The sequence below is a fragment of the Triturus cristatus genome, chromosome 1_2 (assembly GCF_964204655.1).
Source record: "Triturus cristatus chromosome 1_2, aTriCri1.1, whole genome shotgun sequence".
NCBI lineage: Eukaryota > Metazoa > Chordata > Amphibia > Caudata > Salamandridae > Triturus > Triturus cristatus.
Genome location: NC_140580.1, coordinates 662,096,096 through 662,116,728, shown reverse-complemented (window position 1 = coordinate 662,116,728; position 20,633 = coordinate 662,096,096). Strand labels below are relative to the sequence as shown.

At 49.2% G+C, this 20,633-nt stretch overlaps 1 protein-coding gene across 2 annotated transcripts in view; it reads left to right on the top strand.

Moving 5' to 3' along the window:
* The window catches only part of ARHGEF10L (Rho guanine nucleotide exchange factor 10 like), a 585,939-nt gene that overhangs the window by 78,599 nt on the left and 486,707 nt on the right, over positions 1–20,633 (top strand). The gene's annotated exons all lie outside the window — the stretch shown is intronic.

The following is a 20,633-nucleotide window of genomic DNA, read 5'->3' as shown; positions in this document are numbered from 1 at the left end:
TTCTGGTCCCAGTTGTAATCCCTCATTCTTGTTCCGCTAGGTGGTGCTGCTACCTGCTTCTCTGGTCCTGTTGGTAATTTCTCATTCTAAATCCTCTAGACAGTGCTGCTAGCTGCTTCTCTAGCCCAGTCAGTGAATGCTCATCCAAAGTCCTCTAGGCTGTGCTGCTAGCTGCTTCTCTGGTCCCGCTGGCAAATCCTCATTCAAAGTCCTCCATACAGTTCTGCAAGCTGCTTCACTTGTCTCGTCAGTAATTTTTCATTCTAAGTCCTCTAGATAGTGCTGCTAGCTGTTTCTATGGTCCCTCATTCTAAGTCCTCTAGGCAGTGCTGCAGCTGTGTCTGTTCCCAGTGGTAATTCCTCATTGTAAGTCCTCCAAACAGTGCTGCTTGCTGCTTCTCTGGTTTCATCTGTAATTCCCCCATTCTGTATTCCCTAGATAGTGCTACTTGCTGCTTCTCTGGTCCCAGTGGTATCGTATTCAAAGTCCTCCAGACAGTGCTTATAGCTGCTTCTCTAATCCGGTTGGTAACTTTTCTATTCTAAAACCTCTAGGCAGTGCTGCAGCTGTGTTTGTTCTCAGTGGTAATTCCTCATTGCAAGTACTCCAAACAGTGCTGCTTGCTGCTTCTCTGGTCTCATCTGTAATCCCCCCCATTCTATATCCTCTACATAGTGCTACTATCTGTGTCTCTGGTCCCAGTAGTAATTCCTTTTTGGAAGTCCTCCAGACAGTACTGTTAGCTGCTTCTCTGATCCGTTGGTAACTCCTTTATTCTAAGTCCTCAAGACCGTGCTGCAGCTGTGTCTCTGTTCCCAGTGGTAATTCTACATTTTTAGTCTTCTAGGCATTGCTGCAGCGGCCTCTACTTTCCCAGTGGGAATTCCTCATTCTTAGTCCTCTATACAGTGCTGCTTGCAGCTTGTCTGGCCCAAGTGGTAATTCCTCATCCTTAGTCGTGTAGGTAGTGCTGCTAGCTGTTTCTCTGGTCCCATCTTTAACTCCCCCATTCCAAGTCCTCAACTCAGTGCTGCATCTGTGTCTCTGTTCCCAGTGGTAATTCCTCTTTCTTAGTCCCCTAAACAGTCCTGCTAGCTGCTTGTCTGGTCCCATCAGTAACTCCCCCTTTCAAGTCCTCTAGACAGTGCTGCAAGATGCTACTCTGGTCCCGTTGATAATCCCTCATGCTAAATCCCCTAGGCAGTGCTGCTAGCTGCTTATCTGGTCCCGTCTATAATTCCCACATTTTAGCTCCTCTAGGTAGTGCTGCAGCTACTTCTTTGGTCCTGTCAGTAATTCCTGATTTTAAATCCTCAAGACAGTGCTTCTATGATCCCGTTGGTAATTCCTCATTCTAAGTCCTCTAAACTGTGCTGCTACCTGCTTCTCTGGTCTCATCGGTAATTCCTCATTCTAAGTCCTCTAGACAGTGCTGCAGCTGCTTCTCTGGTCCCAGTGGTGATTCCTCATTCTAAGTCCTCTACTCAGTGCTGTAGCTGTGTCTCTGTTACTAGTGGTAATCCCTCATTCTTAGTCCTTTAAACAGTGCTTCTAGCTGCTTGTCTGGTCCTGTCAGTAACTCCCCCCTTCAAGTCCGCTAGACTGTGCTGCTAGCTGCTACTCTGGTCCCGTCTGTTATTCCTCATTCTAAATCTGCCAGACAATACTGCTAGCTGCTTCTCTGGACCCCTAGGTAATTCCTCATTCTAAGTCCTCTAGACAGTTCTGCAGCTGCTTCTCTATTCCTAGTGGTAATGCCTCATTCTTAGTCCTCTATGCAGTGCTTCAACTGTGTCTCTGTTCCCAGTGGTAATTCCTCCTTGACAGTCCTCTAGGCGCTGCTGCTAGCTACTTCTCTGGTCACGACGGTAAATCCTCATTCTTAGTTCTCTAGACAGAGCTTCTAGCTGCTACTCTGGGCCCACCAGTAACTACCTCATTCTTAGTCCTCTAGGCAGTGCTGCTAGCGCTTCTCTGGCCCCATCAATAATTACCACATTTTAAGTCCTCTAGGCAGTGGTGCAGCTACTTTTTGGTCCTGTCAGTAATTCCTCCATCTAAATCCTGTAGACAGTGATGCTAGTGTTTCTCTGATCCTGTCGGTAATTCCTCATTTTAAGTCATCTAGACAGTGATTCTACCTGCTTTTCTGGTCTAATCTGTAATTCCTCATTCTTAGTCCTCTAGACAGTGCTGCAGCTGCATCTCTGGTCACAGTGGTAATTCCTCATTCTAAGTCCTCTACGCAGTGCTGCAGCTGTGTTTCTGTTCCCAGTAGTAATTCCCCATTCTTAGTCCTCTAGACAGTGCTGCAACTGCGTCTCTGTTCATATATCCTCTAAACTCCAAACCAAAACACATAGTTAAAAAGACATTGTCATTTACAACGCCAATAGCTTTAACTCTCAATAATGCGAGACCTATTACATTGCACATGCTTGTTTAAAATGGCTTTTCACGGGCAGGGTATGTTTCACACTTAGCAGTAGTTGGCTAAATGGGCAGGGCCCACGTTTGTTCACTCCTCTGTAGGGCACCTCAGAAAAAGGGGGCACGCCTTGCAATTTCAAAAGTACTGAAGTCATAAAGAATAGGTGTAAAGAGAGCCGAAATGCAAACTGTTGCCACATCTCTCCCGAATTCACAAAACATATCATTCAACATTCAGACTACAACAAATTATTCAGAATGCAAGTTTATATCACAATACATTTAGGTCAGCTAGCCCCAGAGAAAACCTTGAAGTAACTGAATCACACTGGCTAAGTAGAGATTTTAGCACATAGTCCTGACTGCCAAGCCCTACTGCCACTCCCACTCCCACACCACTCACTATGTCACCTGTTCTCCAGGGTCAGGAGATTAGGGCAAGCACAGACACCCAAAACTTTAACTGTGGCAGACGTGGTTCCTAGTGCTGCTCTGCCAATATGGCCATGGCAAACCCTGCTTGGCAGCGTGGTAGGCATGAGGACAGAGGACTGGTTTAATGCTGTCACCAGGGCCGTACGGGGAAACCAAAGTAGCCCTGGCAATTTTGTCAGTCTAGCACCCCCCCCTTCCGCGCGCGGGGGCTGCAAGTGTGAAGCACTGCTGCTTTTGTTACCGAGGGTCGATATTGCAACTGAGTGTCGATATTGCAGCACAGCTTCAAAACTGGCCCCCAGTAACAAAACCAGCCCCCACAGCTTCAAATACGGCTCCCACCCTTCCAGCCTCCCAGGGAAACGCCCGATGCCTGCTACGGTCTGTCCGGCCCTGGCTGTCACTGCTTCTCTGGACAGGTGGGGCATGTGCAGCTAACGCCCCACACTGGAAGGAGCACACCTTCCAGAGTCTGTTGACAGAAGGGCTCCCCAATGGCCACTAGGCGGCGGCACCACAGGACATTAGACTCAATGTGATAACTTTGTTTCCTTTGGAGAGTACTTCCGGCTCTTTCTGCTGCTATCAGGGGATGGCCGAGACTTTGTTGCTTTACTTATCTCTCCACAATGCTACAAGGAAAGAGTTCAGCGACGCCATCTGCAAAGGAAATAGTTCCTAATAGAACCAATGTCTCAAAAGTGACATATTTTTCTCTTGCCTTGTTCGCAATGGATGCCGAATGCAGTAGTTCACTGAAAACCCTGCCATGCATGGTTTGTGCCGGTCACTCTCCACAACGACTCTCATTAATTTGCTGATTTGCTCAGTTGAGGCTGAATTACAGTTAGTATCCGATGGCGCAAAAGGCATGTTTGCCCACTCTCTGTGCACCCGGGTATTACAGAAGGGGCCACAAATGCTTGTGCAGCCCCTTCTATAATGCAGAGTGCACTGGCGCTACATGGCGCTGACGCTGGTGCAATCTGAAAGGTGCGATCCCTCATTTGCATGGGGATGTGGTCCGTGCAGATAAGAAGGATCTTTTGCTTCTGAGCACTTGTTATATATCATAAGCAGGGCCACTGGAATTATCCGGCAAGGGAGGATCAAATTATGCGGCAGGGTTTAGTAAATTATGAGGCAAGAAAAGACAAATTACACTGTAATGAAAGGTGGATTGGTGCCTTCAATCAGCTCCCTATCTTTCACCTGTTCACTGCTCTCAGGCAGTCCGAAAGCAGGTTTGTGTAATGACCCCAACACTGCTCTCGCAGTGCTGAGAAGACATCCTGTAGCATCCTCTGGCCAACGCCAGAGGTTATAAAATAAAACCCGACTGCAGAGTGTCCTTGTTTCACTGCCTGCTGCTGCGGCACGCAATAACTAGGCCCAAATCCTTACACTGGCGACGAGGGTAGGGACTCCGTTCACCCACCAACCATCAGCACCGGTCCTGCCAGCGGCTGCCCACACCGCAAGTCGGCCCCGGACGCAGGTGCGCTCCTACCTCGGCGCAGATACCGCTGTACGGCGAGGCCTCCTGCCACTCATACACTTTTGGCTCTGCCAGTGCTTATAAGGTAGTATAGAATTCCCAGTTTTCTATGCCGTTTGGCGATTCATGTCCAGTTACGCAAAAGAGAAGGTCTCCAGTATTCATTTGCAGTACCTGGACTTTGTGTGGTGTGGTCACTCAGGCATATGATATTGTATTTGGTTAGTAGCTGGTGGAGGACGTGGGGTCCAGCAGGAAACTACACCTTGCAGGAGAAGAGCATGGCCCACGTATGTAGTAGGCTGTGAGGTATTTATTTGTGATGCGCTCCTTGACCGCCATTGAGCTGGCTGGATACACCAAAGATTTTTATTTTATTTTATTTATTTATTTATAAAGTTTTATATAGCGCGATCAAGACCCCGAAGGATATCAGAGCGTTTTACTAGAGGATGGAAGTAAGGATATAAATGCAAAATCGACATCAAATAAGAATACAAAACAGGAATAATCACATAATTACAAGACAAATGAATCAAGGAGAGTAATACAATAAGATGTTTGGGACATAAAAAACATTTTTTTCAGTTCTCCTTATCTGCTGCCCTCAAAGACACAGAGAAGGAGGTGCAGAAGCCCTTTTACATGAGCTGCCCATGGTGAGGAGGCTACATTCAAATGGCGCCCAAAGCTGTACAACAAAGGACATGCATGGCCTGGAAATCCCTGCAGACCCTACAAACCAGAATAATGAGAAAGGTTATTTTTCTAAGCGTCAGGTTTCAGAAGCAACTCTACAAAATTGCAATTAAGAGCAGCCTGGCTAAGGATATAGCACACGTCAATCTAAGGAGTGGGGCTTCAATTTATTGTTTTAAAGTCAAAGCAGGGTATGCAGTGGATTAGTTAACTCAATGCCCCTCTTAATATCACTGGTCATGAAATAGGGGGTTCTAGCAACATTTAATGTGGCATATCTCCTATTTGAATCCATTTCCCCCCCTTTGTTCTTCTGCTTCTTTATTCACAAGAAAAATGCATTTGAATAATGTATCTATTCAACGCGTGTGTGCAGAATGCCCTATTAACAATTACACAAGATGGTCCTCTAAAGCATACACGATGGTGCGTAGGTGAGTGGTACTTTTTTGGGTAAACAATAGAACTGTAAATCTACATCACTGTTACTGAAGCACATTCTAGAAAACACATTCCTTTTGATCCTTGCTCACCTCCCGCCCATCACTTTAAGTTTTTTTTTCATTCCCTGGTCAGTTTTCAGTTGCTCTATTGAGTTTTAGGCCTTTTTGAGCCCTATTTGGCACCCGTTAGTGGGAGAGTCTGGCGGTAGGGGATTACCGATAAGTAATCTAGAGTAACACCTCCACTCCGCCAAAACAAACTGCAATATTTATTTTCTCACAACACTGTCCTATACATTTATGGACGTAAATAAGTCTTCAGCTTCGTTAACTTCATCATTTTCCTCCCAATTTCCGGAAGCTGGAGGAAGGGAGGTTTGCTATTTTCGTACACAGCTATCATTGACAGCCCGACCTAAAAAGTCACCGGGCAAATTGACTCCAACCTGAGAGAATAAAATGTTCTGATCCTCAGTCTGGAGGGTAAAAAGGAAACAGCTGGTGTCCACACGTTGCGCCCCTCACCTCCGGTCCAGGGACTAACAACCTGTCACTGGAAAAGCAAAAGCAACCCTGGCAAAAATGTTTAAACTAGACTCGCTCCCTTTGTCTTCTCATCTAATCCCTCTCTTTCTATCCATCCATTCTCTCTCTCGTTCTCTCCTCTCTGTCTCTTCTCTCTCTGATTGCTTTATCTCTACCTCCTTCCTCCCCCTTTCTCTGTGGAAACCTCCCCTGCCTTCCTCAGTAAATATTGAGGGAAAGTGACAGAGGAACCAGGAGCTACGCTGGGCTTTCTAAACCGGCCTCCAGGGTCTCCAGCCCTCCGGGGAAATGCCTGGCTGAATAAAAGGCCTGTCCGGCCCTGCAACCAGGGCAGGATTTGGATACTCGGTCGCAGGAAACATATCACTCGGTAAGCTGCCTATCAGAAGGTCTCCTTCCTTTAGATCTCCAGTCAGGGCCCAGTGCCGTCTTAACGCATGGGCATGCTGAGCAGTTACCCGGGGGCCCCACGAGCATAGGGGCCCCATGCAGATCAGAATTTAACACACATTTTCCGTTAATCATTATTATTCCTGTGAGTGATTTTGTAGGCAGGGCCCAGCACTGTGCTTTGCCCGGCAGCCTATAATGCTGTTAAGGTGGCCCTTACTTATTTAATATTTATTTAGAGGTTTTATATAGCGCTGGCTCCACCCTGGGGTATCAGACCGCTTTACATTGGAATGACGATAGTACATGGAATACAAAACAATAGTAACGAAATGCAGCATTAAGAGATGGTAAACTTAAAGAACAAAAAGAGTAATATATCTTGATGTGGATAAAGAGTGCAAAATGTAGCTATTTACGAGACAACATATGAATACAATAATTGCAAATTATAAAACAGTATAAAGGAGGTAGACTCGTTTTTTGTCAAAGGAAGGGTTAGGCGAGTGTGGAAAGGGGGGACGGCCGAGTGCTTAAAGGGCGGTGGAAGGGGGGGAAGAAGACGAAGGTGAGGATGGTTAAGGCAAGGGGTGAATAGGTGAGGTAAAGCTCAGGAGGGGTGAAAGAGAAGGGGGAACGTGTGATATTCAAAAGGAAGGGAGAGGCTCTCCTACGCCTTGCTGTTCCCGGCTCGGTTGCGGGTGATATACAAATCCCGGACCTTGTTCTTTGACACGCCCGAGGAGGTGTTTAAATGGACGGATGAAACTGTGCAACTTCGTTGTCACACTCCCCCCGGCAGAGACTCTACTTCCTCGCATGATGAGGCGTCTAAGACTGGCTGTCGGCAGAAGACGAGACGGGTCCGGCGGTCCAGGTCGTGTCGCCGCTCCAAATCTGGTGGAGTGCGGCCTGGAGCTGGAGGAGCTGCTGGGCGTCCACCTTCCACTCCTTGATTGCAGTGGCCGTATTGGCGGGGGACTCTATCACATTGTAGACTCTGCGTTGTGATCGATGATGTGTGTGGAGAGGGGGGGTCCTGGGTTGGGAGAGTACGTAACGGGCAGGTGCCGCTGTAGCATCGTGCGAGCGGGGTAGTCACCTGCGACTTGTTGGTGGGGTTGTGTTTGGGGATCCATTGGTGGGGGGTTGGAGATCCAAGGTTGGGGTCTGGCGATGCTATCCACCGCGACAGGTACTTCAGTGGTTTTGAGGTATGGGGTGGGGGGTTGGGGGGGTTGGAGGGGTTGGAATTGTTGTTGGGGTTATGGGGTTTGTTGGACCACACACACCTGTGGGAGCTGCCAGAGATGAATGGAATTGGGATGCTTCTGGATGGGGCTCAGTGGCCTACATTGACTGATCATGGCAGATACAGCTACTAGGGTCGATGGGAGACCTGCGGTACTCTGAGTCTTGAGTTGGAACGTTAGAGGCCTGCTTGACAAGATTAAACGGGGGGCAGTCCTGCAGTATGCCAAGCGGGCGTCGGCGGATGTACTACTTTTGCAAGAAACACATCTCCTGGGTACTAAGGCTCCCTGTCTTCAGAGATACGGGTACCTGCAGGTTTTTCATTCTGGGTTCACCAGGGGTTCCCGTGGGGTGGCCATACTCATTCACAAGCGGGTCTGATATACACACACGCGCTTATGGGCGGATACGCAAGGGCGGTATATCTTTGTTCAAGGAAAGATTGGGGCGGAAGTAGTGATTCTCGGTAGTGTCTATGCCCCACCCCCATTATCATGGACCCTGGCTGAAAAGATCATGACTGTATGGGCAGAGATGCCGTTGGCAGCAGGTATAGTGGGCGGTGACTGGAATGATGTTATGGTGGTGTCACGGGATCGCTGTTCGGGGAGTGGTGCGCGAGACGACGATCGACCAACCAAACTACAGGCGTTGGCTGACGGTCTTAATTGGGTGGTGCGTGGCGGCGGCTTCATGGGAATACACGGGCGTATACCTACCTCTCTGCCGTTCATGGGTCATTTTCTCGGCTAGATTACATTTTCCTTTCAGGGGCCGCGGTGGCACGGGGGGTGGAGGCGGATATCCTCCCACGTGGTTTATCGGATCATTCCCCGGTCTCGCTTCGTGTGCGGCTCGGGGGGGGTCAGTGGGCAATTTCGCTGGCGCCTTTCGCGTTGGCATCTTCAGCAGGAAGACTACTGTGCTCGCATGACGGAGGCTCTGGATCTTTACTGGGCTCGGAATGTGGGCTCAGTGTCGGGAGTTGATATCTTATGGGAAGCTTGGAAACCTACGCTGCGTGGGGTTGACATCTCATATAGTGCGGCGGCCCGCCGAGCGCGTGATGCGGGATTGGTCCGGGCGGAGGGCGAGATTAGGGAATTTGAGATTCGAAGCCGAGGGGAGTCAGGTGGTACCGCACGGCGTCAGTTGCAATATGCCCAGCAAACATATGCCTCGCTTATGATGGACGAGGCGCGGCAGGCATGGTTAGCTACGAGGAGCCGGGTTTATCAGTGGGGCGACAAATCGGGGACAATGCTTTATAAGCTGTGTCAGGGGCAGCATCAATCACAGACCCTCCCAGGCATAACAGATGGGGAGGGGCACGTGCTAACAGACCCTGGCGCCTTGGCGGAAAGCTTTGCAGCATATTATGCGGAGTTGTACGGATCGTGGGAGACCATACCCGGGGGGCTTGTAGATCGGTTCCTCGATGATCTTCCCCCTAGAGCCCTTTCGGATGAGGCGCGTGCAGACCTGGACCGGCCGCTGACGGTGGATGAGTTGGGGACGGCATTGGGGAGCTTGTCCCTAGGGAAGGCCCCGGGCCCGAACGGGTTCCCGAGTGAGTTCTTCAGAAAATACTTTATGCAACTGGGGCCCCATTATCATGCAGTGGTGGAGGATGCCTGTGAGCGGGGGGTTTTGCCGGCCGACTGGCGGCATGCTGAGATTGTCGTATTCCATAAGCCGGGCCGCCCTCCTGAACAACATGCCTCCTATCAGCCGATTTCCCTTCTTAATGTGGAGGCGAAGATTCTTGCCAAGGCCCTGGCCAACAGGCTCTTGCCATATATTCACACCCTGGTCCACCCGGACCAGGCTGGGTTTATGCCACATAGGGCAACGCGTCACAACATCCGGCGTGCACATAGGGTGATTGCTGCAGTCCAGCGGCGAGAGGCTCGGGCAGCTCTCCTTTTGGCCGACATAGATAGAGCTTTTGACTCTCTTAATTGGCGCTATCTCTTTGCCTTGCTGCAGCGTCTAAACCTGGGGCCACGCTTCTTATCCTATTTAACGCTTCTGTATGCAGATCTTACGGCCTCGGTTTGGGTGGCAGGGGCGACCTCGGCAAGATTCCCGGTGCATCGAGGGACACCACATGGCTGTCCCTTGTCGCCTTACCTATTTGCCTTAGCCATGGAACCGCTGGCCTCCTGGGTTCGTATGGATGCGCAATACACAGGGTTTGAGTGGGAACATGGACTCTTGGATCGCATTGCCCTATATGCCGATGACGTGTTGTTTTTCCTTTCGGGTCTGGATAAAACGGGACCGCGGCTGCTCCGCATAATGCAGGTCTTTGGGGAGACGTCGGGATTATACATGAACCCGAGGAAATCCACCCTTTGGGTACTGGGCGGTCGGGACGTACAGGGTGAGTGGACGGCGTCATTACGTCTTGCGTCCGGGGGGCTGCAATATCTGGGGGTCTTCCTGACCGATGTGCCGACGATCGCCTGGGAGTGCAACGTGGTGCCGGTATGGGAGAAAGTATGTCGAGATGTTAAGCTCTGGGCGCGTATGCCTCTCACCATCTGTGGCCGCTCTGCCATCTTTAAGATGGTGGCACTGCCTCGACTTCTCTACCAGCTCCAAAACCACCCATATGAGATTCCTCCCAGTTGGTTTCGGAAGGTTAATGCGGTGTTGAGCCACTTTCTGTGGGAAGGGGGCCTGGCCAGGGTATCGCTGCGGGTTTGCTTTCTGCCGGTATATGATGGGGGACTGGCTACCTATGATCTCTTATTATGCTATTATTACGCCTCCCATGGCGATAGGGGGGACCCGGCGTATGCGGTGGAGAGGCGTCTCATGGACCCTCATACGGTACATACCCTACTTTACGCGACTGCATTGCGAGAGGCACTGCCACCGGTCACTCAGGTGGTGTTTCGGGTTTGGCGTCGGGCTTTATGTCATATTGGCTGGTGGGGTAGGCTTACCCGAGAGACCCCGTTGTGGCAGAACGGGCTGCTCCCTCAGTTGGCGACCCTCTCTGGATTTAGGGGCTGGGACAGGATTGGTATCTCCATGTTGGGATCGGTGGTTAAGGGCTGTGTGATAACATCCTTTGGGGACCTACAGCATGAGTATCAAATGCCACAGACGCAGTTCTTTAAATACCTCCAGCTGCGCCACGCCCTCGCCCCTAGACTGGAGGGTATGCAATCCATCCCTGAATTCAGTCCCCTTGAGGCTAAGGTGTTTATGGGGGATCTCCAAGAAAAGAAAGTCTCTAAAATCTATCAGTCTATGGTGATTCATAGTGCCCCGTCCCTGCAGGGTCTGCGTGAGCGGTGGGAGACGGATGTGGGGCCGTTGGACAAGACGGATTGGAGAGAGGCCCTGGCCTCCCCCCGTGAGGCTGGTATAGCCATCCGACTGCGTCTCGTCCAATTTCGGTATCTACACAGGACATATTACACATGGCAGCGGCTGTGGCGGGCGGGTCTTATAGCCTCCCCGGACTGCCTTAGGTGTGGCGAGAGGTGGGGTCTTTGGTGCACACGGTCTGGCACTGCCCTGCAGTGCGCCGGTTTTGGGGGGGAATGTTAGGGTGCCTATCGGAGGTGTTGGGCTGGGATCTTCCAGTAGACCCCAAATTGGTGTTGCTCCATATTATGGCCGATATTGGGGGTAATATATATAAGCGTCACTTGCTGCTTCTGGGCCTAACGACAGCCAAGCGGGATCTCGCCCGGGCATGGAAGGCCCCGGTGGCTCCCTCTCTTAATGTTTGGAAACGAGGTTTAGATTTCAATATGGGCCTGGAGTTGCTGATCTTTAAGGCGCGTGGGTGTCCTAGGAAGCACTTCAAGATCTGGAAGCGGTGGGCTGATTATAGGGGCATTTTCCTTGAACCGGTCCCTACAGATGGAGACTTGGGGCCTATTTGAGTGTCAGGTGTGGCGCTGAGTACTAATTGTATAAAGATAGTGCTGGAGGACTCTGGCGGTGGTGCGGTCGGGGGGCGGGTGTTGGGTGTTGGGAAGGGAGGGGGTTTTCTTGACAGAGGATGTATGAATAGATCTCCAATGTTCCTTGTTATGTAAAAATATCAAGAGCTGTTGCTATTTACTATGTGGCAGATCCCCTGGTTCTACAGGGGCCTGCAGTCCTTGCCTTCTTGATTAATAAAAGTGTTGTTAAAAAAAAAAGGAAGGGAGAGTACAGCAAGTATGGTAATAGAAGGATTAAGGACCCCAATAATTGTTGAGGTGGTGCATTTTAAGATCTTTTTTGAAACTGACGTATGATGGGTTAAGTCGTAGATCTTTAGGGAGAGGATTCCAGTTGCTGGGGGCCTTACCAGAGAAGGAGCGAGATTGTGCGGCTTTCTTTTTTTAACAGGGGGGACAAGGAGGAGAGAGTTGGTGCATCTCATCGGACGGGTACTGCCCGCTTTTCTGAGTTTCGTTTGGGAGGTAGAGCGGGTTCTTTTGATGGCGGGCTTTGTACGTAATGCAGGCTATTTTATAGGATGATCAACCTTCGATAGGAAGCCATTTAAGGGTCTTAAGTACCGGCGAGATGTGGTCAGAGCATTTGCAGTTAGTTGTAAGCCTGGTCGCTAGGTTGAGAGCAGATTTTAGGGGGGCCTGGTGAACTTTGGGAGATCCAGAGAGTAGGGCGTTGCCATAGTCAATTTTCGAGAGGACTAGGGATTGGACAACAGATTTGAAATCTTCTGCTGGAATGAAGGGTTAGATTTTTTTGAGATGTTGGAGCATAAAAAGTGCTACTTTTGCCAATTTGTTTATGTGGGAGTTGAGCGTAAACTTATTGTCGATGGTGATGCCAAAGGATTTTACTGATTCGGCTAGGGAAAGTGTACAGTTTAGGGCATTAAGGTCAGTGATCCATGCTTGGATGGGGAGAGGGTTGTTTTTAGGAGAGAAAAGAATGATTTCAGTTTTTTTAGGATTAAGTTTGAGATGATTGGAATAGAACCAGGATATTTGTTAGGGCGGTGTTAAGGTGCAGTACATCAGCGTGGGATTTAATTTTATAGTACAGTTGGGTATCATCGGCATACAGGTGATAGTTAGTACCGGCTTGTTTGAGAGTGAGGGTAAGGGGTTCCATGAATAGGTTGAAGAGAGCAGGAGAGAGGATAGATCCTTGGGGAACACCGAGTGAGACAGGAGTGGGTCTAGAGAGGCAGTTTTGGATTTTAACTTGTTGGGTTCTGTGATGGAAATAGGAGTTGAACCAGTTGAGGACGGTGCCATTAAGGCCGAACCGAAATGTAAGTGTATTGAGTAAGGTTGAATGGGTAACTGTGTCGAATGCCGTAGAGAGGTCAAGAAGAATGAGTAGGCAGGTCTCGCCATTATCTAGGGCATGGTGGATGTCATCAGCTATATTTAGCAATGCAGTTTCAGTGCTGCAGCCTTTACGGAAGCTGGATTGTAGAGGGTCGAGTAGGTTGTAAGTGTCAATGTTTTTATCCAATTGAAGAAGGGCACATTTTTCAAGGGCTTTTGAGAGAATGGGGAGGTTTGAGATGGGGGCGGAGGTTATTGGGGTCATTCGGGTCGGCCTTAGGGTTTTTTGGAATGGGCCTGATTTGTCCGAGTTGGAGGGAGACAGGGACGCACCCTGAGGAGAGGGAGGAGTTGATGATATTGGTCCAATAAGGGACAATGGCGTGCTTTAGATCTTGGACGAGGGAAGATGGGAGAGGGTCTTTAGTGTGGGAGGATGGTTTTAATTTGGACAGGATGTTAAAGATTTCTAGTTCAGAAACGGAGTGGAAATTCTGCCAGGAAGCGTTGTTTTTGAGCTGAGGGCTGTCGTGGAAAATTTCAGGAGGGGTTAAGGAAAGTGGGGGTGAAGAGGAAGCAGTGGGTATGATCAGAGGGGAGGGTGTTGAAATAGTGTCAGGGGTACATGAAGAGTTGGGAGGGATCTGAGTTGGAATGAAGGATTGGTCAATTTTGGAGATTTTATCCGAGAAGAAGTTAGCTATTTCTTCGCATTTTTCCGTGGTGGCCGTCATGTTGGGGGGGGAAGGGGGGGCAGGGGAGGTTTGGTTTCTAATAATGTTGAATAGTTCTCTAGGGTTACTTTTGGCACATGTGAGTTGTGAACAGAAGAAGGAAGCCTTTTCAGAGAAAATGTGCTTCTTGTACGTGGATCTAGCGGTTCGAAGGAGGACGAGGTTGGAGGGAGACGGGTGTTGTCTCCAAGTTCTTTCTGCCAGTCTAAGTGCTCGTCTTTCATTGTTGAGGTCTGAGTTAAACCATGATTTGGAAGGGATATTTTTAAGTGTTTTTAGTTTGGGTGGTGCAAGTTGATCTAGAACCTCGGAGACAGTTTTATTTTAATGCTCGGTGAGTACATTTGCATTGAGAGAAGGAGCGGTGCAACTGAGTTGTGCTAGGAATTTGGCATCCAGTACACAAGGGGGGATAAGATTAAGGTTTCTGGATAATATTGTGGTTTTGTGGTTTTGTTGTTTTTAGAAGGGGCAGGTGGGGCTAAGGGTGAGATCATGAACAGTATGAGGTGGTGGTCAGACCAGTCGATAGGGATGATGTTGGATAGGGACGCCATATCATTGTTTGCAATGATGGCGTCAAGAGTAGCCCCTTTAGCATGGGTTGGGGAAATGCAGAGTTTTTTGAGGTCGTTTATCTCAAGAAGGTTGTTGAGAAGTTTGATACTAAGGTCTTCGGGCATGTTCCAGTGAAGGTTAAAGTCTCCTAGGTAGAGATTTTTAGAGCTCGAAAGTGATGATTGCGAAAGAAGGTCAGATAGTTCCTCAGCGAAGGGAAGAGGTTCACCTAGAGGGTGATAGATGTTATGTAGTGCCTTGAATTTTGAGTTCCGCTCCAAGGTATTCAAATATTGTGAAGTCTGTGTTTTTGGCTAGGGAGAGCTGGAGTTCATTTTTAAAGATTATTGCTAGACCACCTCCTATTCTCTTTGGTCTGTCTTTTCTGAGGATAGAGTAACCGGGGGGGCGGAGGGGGGGGGGAGAGTAAGTCAAGGATGGGTGTTGAGTGATCTTTGAGCCAAGTTTCCATGAGGAAGGCGGCGTCTATATCTTCACTAAGTTTGGTTTCGGAAATCTCAGTCGCATGTCGAACCGCTGAACGGCAGTTCACAAGCATGCAGGCCAGGGGCTTAGGGTTGTTTTTGGGGAGGGAGCACGTGTGGATGGCGGTAAGTTGAGGGGGGGGGGTCTGGGAGAGCAAGGAGAGGAGAGAATTATGTTGGTCCCAATAATAACAGGGATGTTGGAAAGAGGAGGGGCAGCATCCTTAAGTGGGGACTTAGGTGGATAGGAATTTCTGATTTCGGAGAGGTTAGAGGCAGAGTAGTTATTCAAGGTGCGAAGAGGTCTATGTGAGCAGTTGTAAAGTGGGGTGGATTTCCAGCGTTTGGGATTAGTGAGGTTTGGAGGGCCAGTGCGTGGTGAGGTGGACTAAGAGAGGCAGGTTTTAGGGTTAGAGGATTTGAAGTCTATGAAATCCTCTCTAAGTCTGGCTAGTTCGGATAGCAGGTGGGAAATGTTGCAGTCAATGCTGCAAAGTGTCTGGGTTAAAAGAGTGAGGTGGGCCGTAGTTAAGGTAAGGGGGAGGTATGTTCTGAGTTGGTTGGAGGAGGAGGTCTGAAGTTCGGAGGGGGAGAGAGGTCCGGGGGGGGGCGAGAAAGGTGTTGAAACTGTGGGGGTGGTCTGTTGGGGGGATAGGGGAGTTCCGGCAGGTTGGTGGGGGAGAAAGGGGAGTTCCGGCAGTCAGTGGAGGGAGGGGAGTGGGGAAGGATTGGATAGTTATGGAGGTAGGTTGGGGCAGGGGGGGAGTTTGTTTGAACAAATACTGCAAACTGGGCACATCGCCAAGTGTGCCGGCCCTTGCTTTCTCCTTTGGCAGGAACCTAACAATAAACAGTAATTTTTGGACAACTGTGAACTCCAGCAGAATTGAACAAGCGACAATGTCCTCCGGCACTCGCATCCATGCACATTCCGCTCTACCACAGATCCATGACAGCATCTAGGTAGCCACTCGCCTATGTAAGCCATTGCTACACAGGAATCTGTTCTAATATTTATGGCTGCTTGCCTATATAGTACACCTCTATAGTATATGAAATACTACTAACATACAATGTCAACAATCCACGTTGACTCAAGGCGCAGCTCAGTCATAAAGGGCGCCATTGTTACCAAAGTGCTACAAGACATACAAAAGGTTGTAAGAGCTACGCAATTGCACAGAACTTAACATAACTAGGAGGGTTCAGCTGAGTGACTGATAATACATAATAGCTCCTGCTTGGCAGGGACACTGTGCTTTCCACTTCTGTCTGGTGTTATCTTGGAGTAAGTTCCCAGAAAACATTTTCGTTGGCCTGGAAGGTGAAATGCCTCCAGGAGACTATTTGCCTGGTGGTCATATGGAATGTAAAGAATGGCAATCAAGGAGTGGCAGCTGCTAGGGAATGGTGGTGGGGAGAGAAGGGGGGGTTAGAAAAAAGGAAAGTAGTTGGGGCAGGGGGGAGAGTAGGAGAGTTCGGAGTTGGCCGGGGGAGGAGGTTAGTTGTTCGAAGAGGGTGAGAGGTCTGGGGGATGGCAAGTGGAGTGCTGCAGCGGTGGGAGTGGGTAAGGCCTGGGGGGAGGAGAGAGGGGTGATCCGGCAGTGTGAGGGAGGGTCGGGCATGGAGAGGGATGGGACAGTTAGAGGGGTAGTGAATGTAATAAGAAGAGAAGAGTGAGTGTACAGGGCTATCGGAGAGGCAACATTAGCATTTGGGGCAGGGGGTAAAATCGGGGAGGGGGTAGGGTCAGGAGCGGGAGTAATGGTGCGGACTAGGAGGGGAGCTTGGGAGGAAGGAGAGGGGTTAGAAGTGGGGCTGGGGTCAGCAGATAACGGTTGTTGGAGAGCATAGGAGTTTGGGAGATAATTAGTGGGTTTGAGATGTTTTGGGGGGTGTTCCGGGTTGGGTAATGGATAAGAAGTCAGAGAATGTGATATATCGTTAAGGTTAGAGATGTCTAGGGGAAGAAGGGCATTTGTCTGGGCGGTAGGTGAGCACAAGGGTGGGTTTTGGGGTTGAGGGGTAGAGGGGAGAGGAGTAGGTGAGGACAATTGGTGGGACAGAGTGCAGAAATGATGTTCGAAGATGTTGAGGTGGTGTTCAGAGGCTTGTATGAGGATGTTTCCAGTTTTGAAGATGGAGATGTCAATTTCACTGGGAAAGATGGGGGAAGGAGTAGTAGAGAGTCTGAAACCGTAGGGAATTTCGTTAGATTTAGTGACTGGGAGGTGGCATAGGAAGGTGCTTTTCCATTTGGAGGGGCGTTTAGAGTAGAAAATGTAGTTGGTTTTTATGGGGGACGTGAAGCTGAGGTATTTATCCACAATTAAGGTTTCGGGGTGCCGGATTAGTACTTTATGTTTAAAAAATTTCTTGGAGTTTTTTGAAAGATTGGGAGGGTAGGGAATGGACCAAGAGTTAGGGCCATGTCTGGTGAGGGGGGTGCTAAGGGGTGAGAGAGCGGGGTTGGTGCGGGACGTGGGAGTGGGATTAAGACGGGACATGATGGTCAATTAGTTTGGAGGAGGGGGGGGAGAAAAAGGGGGGAGGAGTGGAATGGAGCTAATAAGGGGACAACAAGGAGTGATGTGAAGGAGGTTAAAGTAAAATGGGGAGATTATGTAAGATGGGTGGGATAGAGAGAGATTCAGTGACGAGGGCGAAACGACAGGTGAGAGTGAGTGGGTGAGAGAGGTCAGAAGAATACAGGTGGGAGGGGGTTGGATTAATAGGCAGTGTCAGTAGGTGAGACGAGTGACAACATTAAATTAATAGTGTATAACGAGAACAGACATAGATCGGGTACTTTGTAAATGGGTGTTCTGGCATCCGTCGGTTGCTTACAGGTAGCTTCAGGTGTTTAAAAATCGAGCTAATTAGCCAAGTGGCAATAAGTAAGAAGGAGCGGCATGACCATAAACTCAGCAATGGATAGAAGGAACAATAGTCTTTAGATGTTTAGTATAGATTGAATAGATATACATCAGAGGATTGCGGGCGGTTGCTAAGGAAAGTGGTATAATCTGAGGGCTCACATGGGAGTCCAGACTGTGCTGGTATAAAAAATAGCTATTGCGGAGGGGAACCCAGTGACAACAGAGAGAGATGGAGATCCAGGGAGGAGTATTTTTGTCGCAGCAGGATTAGATTGCGGGACGGAAAAAGATCGTATTATGTTTTTGAGAATTTAGACAGGCCTGAAAGGCATGCAGGGGAGGCAGGTTTGAGTGACAACGCTAGAGCGGTACCAGGCAAGGCGAGAAAGTCGCTGCACTTACCAAGACCGCGAGTGGGGACAGCAAGCAGCGATGAATGTTTGTGAAGGAGGGGGGAATCTCGAGGAGGCTAGAGGCTGTAGGGCCGTAAGGTGTGACATAATAAACCACAAGTTACCGGCGGAAGCCGGGTAGGGACGCAAAGGCGCATAGTATAAGGGCATCGACAACCTACCCGGTCCCATCTGACAAAGCTGTTAACACACCTCGTTGTAAAACGCCTCAGTTGTAGTGGTGGCTGTGATGCAAAGCATGTAGGTTTAGGCTGGTTATAAAATTGCAAGCAGGACGTACGCCACCTGTTGTAGTAGATAAGGTGTCATTACGCACTGTTTGTTTGACCAAATACTGCAAACTGGGCACATCGCCAAGTATGCCGGCCCTTGCTTTCTCCTTTGACGGGAACCTAACAATAAAGAGTAATTTTTGGACAACTGTGAACTCCAGCAGAACTAAACAAGCGACAATGTCCTCCGGCACTCGCATCCATGCACATTCCGCTCTACCACAGATCCATGACAGCATCTAGGTAGCCACTCGCCTATGTAAGCCATCGCTACACAGGAATCTATTCTAAGATTTATGGCTGCTAGCCTATATAGCCCCCTTTTCTACCGCTTTGTTCGCCATAAGTTGGCAGGGTATGCTCAGACGTGAGTCCCTTGCTCACTTTGCCACTGGATTCAAGCAAGCCTGGCTGAAGACGGCTGAAATGCCAGAAACCGGTCCTAGGAAGCTTTTTTCCGGTCCAGGGAAGGCATGGCTTGGCAGTTGGGCTGGACTGTTCCCATGAGGCACAGGGTCAGACTGATTTGCATATGGCCATGTCTGAACTGGGGTGGCAGAGTGGGCTAAAGAACGGTGATGGATCAAACCCAGATCAGTTGACTGGGTGTGAGTGTTTGATTGGTTCTGATGCTCCGTCCATCACCACCCCCTTTTCTACCGCTTTGTTCGCCATAAGTTGGCAGGGTATGCTCAGACGTGAGTCCCTTGCTCACTTTGCCACTGGATTCAAGCAAGCCTGGCTGAAGACGGCTGAAATGCCAGAAACCGGTCCTAGGAAGCTTTTTTCCGGTCCAGGGAAGGCATGGCTTGGCAGTTCGGGCTGGACTGTTCCCATGAGGCACAGGGTCAGACTGATTTGCATATGGCCATGTCTGAACTGGGGTGGCAGAGTGGGCTAAAGAACGGTGATGGATCAAACCCAGATCAGTTGACTGGGTGTGAGTGTTTGATTGGTTCTGATGCTCCGTCCATCACCACCCCCTTATAGCCTATATAGCACACCTCTATAGTATATGAAATACTACTAACATACAATGTCAACAATCCACGTTGACTCAAGGCGCAGCTCAGTCATAAAGGGCGCCATTGTTACAAAAGTGCTACAAGACATACAAAAGGTTGTATGTGCTGAACAATTGCACAGAACTTAACATAACTAGGAGGGTTCAGCTGAGGGACTGATAATACATAATAGCTCCTGCTTGGCAGCGACACTGTGCTTTCCACTTCTGTCTGGTGTTATCTTGGAGTAAGTTCCCAGAAAACGTTTCCGTTGGCCTGGAAGGTGAAATGCCTCCAGGAGACTAGTTGCCTGGTGGTCATATGGAATGTAAAGAATGGCAATCACGCAGTGGTGGCTGCTAGGGAATGGTGGTGGGGAGAGAAGGGGGGGTTTAGAAAATAAGAAAAAGAAAAGACGACTTACCTTCTGAACGCCGACCCGCGCCTCTCCTCCATCCTTATGTCCATGACGAACGGAAGCACACAGGCTCCCAGACTCCCCTAGCCAATCACGACACTGCTGTCACCAGCATGACAGCAGCGTCATGATTGGCCTGAGCTCCGTTGTTCAGCGCTCAGACAGGGACCCGGAGCCTGTGCATGTTCTTCACCCAGGCTGTGCAATACAGCCAGGTGGAGAACATGCTAAGTGCACATGACGGTCTGACCGGCCAAACTGTCATGTTCACTTAAGTGCACCAACCATTCCTCCCCCTGCTGGCTGTGACGACAGCCCTTAAAATTGCCTCAGTACGGAAAAATAAAATTATAATAACATTGTGTTATTTTCATTTAATTTTTCCTTTTTGCACTGCTCAAATAACCGTGGGGTGTCTTAGCGGAGGAGCCACCGCTGCAATCAAGCCTGTGACCTCTGGTATTGAGTGCAAGAAGTGAAGAAAGTGCAATTAGTCTCCCTGGTATTATGATAGTCAAGCCACACAGGTTATTGGTAAACAGGCCCTGCAAATGACGTCTTTGATGGTATACAAAAGGACATTCATCAAAGGTGGCAGAATGCACACCGTGTTTCCAAACTTGCAAACTTTTTAAGAAAGCTCAAAGCTATTGATTGTTGCGGCGTGCAACCCTGAAATGTTTTCCATCTGTGAGTACAAAATATGTTAGAGTGATAGTGGAGCCTCGTCAGGTTCCAGCACAGGGTGCACAGCCATGAAGAATTGCACAAAAAAATGAATTCCCAAAATGTCTTCCTTGTTTTAATCCTTTTTATTGCCTCCAGATCTCAATCCATGAACCATGCGTGTCCAAACGTATTCCATATTCTAAACCATGTTCAGAGAATGCCTATC